This window comes from Neltuma alba, unplaced genomic scaffold, assembly GCF_004799145.2.
Source record: "Neltuma alba isolate B1F8T4 unplaced genomic scaffold, ASM479914v2 tig00011598_pilon, whole genome shotgun sequence".
Classification (NCBI taxonomy): Eukaryota; Viridiplantae; Streptophyta; class Magnoliopsida; order Fabales; family Fabaceae; genus Neltuma; species Neltuma alba.
This window is the reverse complement of record NW_021636250.1, coordinates 30,522-34,884: the sequence shown is the minus strand read 5'-3', so window position 1 is coordinate 34,884 and position 4,363 is coordinate 30,522. Positions and strand designations below refer to the sequence as shown.

At 37.0% G+C, this 4,363-nt stretch overlaps 1 pseudogene; it reads left to right on the top strand.

The window, feature by feature from the left end:
- Positions 1 to 684: 684 nt before the first annotated feature.
- LOC114715550 (IAA-amino acid hydrolase ILR1-like 4) lies at positions 685 to 3,075 on the top strand (annotated as a pseudogene).
- Positions 3,076 to 4,363: the final 1,288 nt, after the last annotated feature.

Sequence of the window (4,363 nt, the reverse complement as noted above, 5' to 3'; positions counted from 1 at the left end):
AGGTTTTAGACGCACAAAAAATATTTTACGGTGCTAAGCGTATTTAAAAAAATATTTTAAATGTTGGATGCATATGAGAAAGAACTTAACTTTTTTAAATATCAGATTCAATCCTGTCTTCTGATTGGAGGATAATATTTAAAATATTAAGGTGGCCTCCTCAATGCTGTCTTCTGATTGGAGGATAATTTTCAAAATATTGGGGTTGCATTTTCCACCTTATCTTCTGACTGGAGGACAGTATTTCGTCTTTACTTTAGTATGCGACAGGGTGCCCTCTGCGAGGATGAGGCCACTTCGTATATTTTCACGTTTTTAATTCCACTGCATCCACCCCTTGGCCACTTGGCACTCCCATTCATAGTATCTAGTTCACTATTTAGAAACCCCAATAAGCTACCTCACTTCATCGCGTTCATCTTTGATCCTTCTGTTCCTGATTATTGGGGGAAAAGAAAGTACTGATTTGGCGCCCTCTTTTGTTGCTCTGGTCTGAACTTCTTTCCCCCTACTCTTCACTCGCAAAGCGATCATGGGTTTCTTCTGGCGGTTCAGTATGATCATCGTCTCACCATTTCTTATTGCAACCCTCATCTCCTCGGACCCTTCTTTGAGCTCACCAAACAAGCTCTTTTCGTCGTCCTCCGAATTTTAAATTTTGCCAGGAAGCCTGAGGTTTTGATTGGATGGTCGGAATCAGAAGGAAGATACACGAAAATCCTGAATTGAGTCGTGAGGAATTTCAGACGAGTGAGCTGATCAGACGAGAACTGATACATTGGGCGTATCATATAAATACCTGTTGCAGTCACCGGTGTTATTGGCTATATAGGCACCGGTCGACCTCCTTTGTTGCTTTAAGAGAGCTGATATGGATGCTCTTCCTATTCAGGTATTTCATATTTGAATTCTTCATAATAAATTCTCTCCTTTTATTTTTCTCCAAAGATCATTCGCTTTTCAGATGAATTGAAGTGATGGTAGTTCATAGATTCCGACTGGGAGGAGATAATTTGTTCGCCTCTCATCAAATATCATCATTGCTCACTGTTTGTATATATGTTCTGAGTGTTTATTTTAATCTCTGAATATAATAAACTGATATTAACCCTTGGTGAGTAACATGGAGATGCCAAAAATACTACTTTGTCCATCCGCTTAACATATTGATTAATTTCTTGGGTACCCCTGACTTTAGGAAATATGGTGGGGTGGGAGCACAAGAGTAAAGTTCCTGGAAAGATGCATGCTGTTTGTGGTCATGATGCTCATGTAACTATGCTTCTCGGTGCGGCAAAGATCCTCAAGAGACATGAAAAAGAGATCCAGGTACGTTGTGGTTTTTTTTTTTTTGAAACACAGATATTTCTCTTACACTTGATCTTGCCATGTGAAGTCTTCTTAGTCTTCTATTGTTCTGTTTTCTCCCACAATGATACCTGACGCCATTCATTTTTTGTACCCTAAACTCTAAATAGGGAACTGTAGTTCTTGTTTTCCAACCAGCAGAGGAAAAAATATGGGGGGCTCAGAAAATTATAGATGCTGGAGTCTTAGAAAATGTCTCTGCTATCTTTGGAATGCATGTTCTACCAAACATACTTATAGGTGAAGTGGGCTCTAGATCTGGTCTCTTATGGCGGGAAGTGGCTCCTTTGAAGCAGTAATAAGTGGAAAGGGAGGTCATGCTGCTCTTCCTCAGCATTCTATAGACCCCATTTTGGCAGCTTCTAATGTGATTGTTAGCTTACAGCATCTTGTTTCTCGTGAGGCCGATCCTTTAGAATCTAGGTAAGTTTCTTTCACTTCTTTTCAATTACCACCCCACTTGTTTATTACACTTTGCTGCTTAACCATCTAAGATCCATAAGTTTGTACCACATTTTAAAACATCTAAGATTAGTAAGGTGAAATTCCAGAACTCCATTCCTAATAATACCTTTTAAACCCCAAAACCTCAGGCACATAGAAAAGAACCTCCAAGGTAGATGGATTTATATAGTTCTCTCCATACGTTTAAAATGATCGATATGTTACTATTTGGCAGGATGTTGGTGAACTAATTAAAACAGCGTCTGCTCTCATGTATCCTTGAACAGAAAAAAATCTATGACATAAGAAGTGAGAATTTTACTTTTAGTGCATCCAAGTAGTATGCGATTTTAATCATGCAAGTGCAAGAGGAAGTGAATATGAAAGAATCCACAACATAGCGTTTTGTACTGAGCTATCTTAAAATGAACTCCAAATGCCAAGGAAATCATCGTTATCCCTCTTATAAGAGTTTCTATTTGATGGAAATGAATAGAAATCTTCGAGGATTATCTTTGCTTAGATTGACTATACTGTCTCTGCCTAATGTTAAGATTGTCCTCACAGGTGGTGACAATAGCAAAATTCCACGGTGGTGGCGCATTCAATGTTATCCCAGATTCTGTCACTATCGGTGGCACCTTCCGCGCCTTTCAAAACAAAGTTTTATGCAACTAAGGCAACGGATTGAGCAGGTGTGACAGTTAGAATATGTCTGCCCCCCCCCCCCCCAAACAAGCTTAATCCCTGGTTTTGCATTACTACCTCAGTCATATGTTAAAGCTGATACGTCTCTCACAGGTTATCACTGGACAAGCTGCTGTACAGAGGTGCAATGCAACAGTTAACTTCTTCGAAGAAGAGGATACCTTCTCCCCGGCGGTGGATTAACGATGGAAAATTGCACGAGCTTTTCCGACAGGTTGCAGGTGATATGCTTGGTGAAGAAAAGGTTAACGAGGTGAAGCCAATGATGGGAGCTGAGGACTTCTCATTCTATCAAGAGGTTATCCCTGGTTACTTCTTTTTTATTGGAATGGAGGATGCTTCTCTTGGACCACTAGAGTCTCTGCATTCACCTAATTTCAGAGTCAATGAAGATGTTCTTCCTTATGGAGCTTCACTTCATGCATCATTAGCTACTAATTATCTTGTTAAAACTCAACAGCATGTAAAAGTTGCACAAGGGATGGCTCATGATGAACTATGAATCTAGATTTATTGGATCATTGTGCTGATATGAAACTGAATAGTCATTGGAAATTCATGCTGGCCCAAACTGAGCTGATATTGAGCTTTGGTTTGATAAGGTCACTTCCTGGAAGTGACTGTTGTTATACTTGTAAAGGGTCGATTCAAAGCGGGGGACAGGTGGAGCACAATCCCCTATGCTCTATTGATTCTACCAATCCACAATAAGTAACAGTATTCATGGGGTATATTTTTTATGATTCATTATATTTTTGAAATATATAATAAATTTTTTTAAAAATATAACTATATTTTAGAGGTTGTCTGGTTTGGTGCAAATTTTTTTTTAAGCTTTTGGTAAATTTTTATTAAAATCCGTAATAAATATTGCGTGGGTGTGATTTTTTTTTTGTTTGGGTAAAACTGAGGCATTGTTTGGTTTAATGGAAAAAAAGTGTAATGAATTTTAACAAAATGAAAAAGAGGAGAAAAGAGAGATTTTAATAATCTCTACAAATGTTTTAGCGTTATTGTTGGTACAACTTGCGGTTCACTATAAGTACTAATTTAAAAAGCTACAACGAGAACCACAATTACAAATTTGGAGTTATATTCTTCCGGTTCTAAATATAAGACTCATTTTGTAATGCAAGTTACACTATACAATGGGTCTTATAGTTAAGACCGGAAGAATATGTGAAAATCTAAGTGCTTAACATATGATTAATTTATAAATTTATTTTTACCAAAACGAATGATTAATTAAATAATTATTTCACCACTTTCATATTATAGGCATTATAGTCATTTTATCTTTTTTTCCTTTTCCTTATCAACTCATTATTTTCATATGCTAAATGCAATTTTTTTTTATCAAACTATTTTTCATTTCATGGTATACTGTATGCTGCAATCATGCTAGTTGAATTATTTTTCTACTCCTCCTCTCTTCCATCCTTCAAAATAAGTTTGGTTGACTATTATTTTGGGACAATTACAATTAAGTCTCATAGAAGAAAAATAATTACCAAAAGGTCCTAATAACAACTTTAACAACTTATAATAACAAGTTTTATAGTGAGAATCATAACTTCTGGACTTGTTTTTCAATTGTTTTTTTTTTTTGGGACTTTATTGTAATTATTCCTATTACTTTGCTCTTCCACCCATCCCTTTCCATCAAAATGGTTTGGCAGTATTTACTTTGCTCGTCCTTCCGTCCCTATCCATCAAAATAGTTTGGCAGAGTATTTCCTTTTCTTTTCCATCCGTCCACTTCCTCCACTTGATATCGTAACCTCTTCTTATTGTTCTGGTCTGAGCTTCTTTCCTACACTCCTCATCTACCATTCTTCGCTGC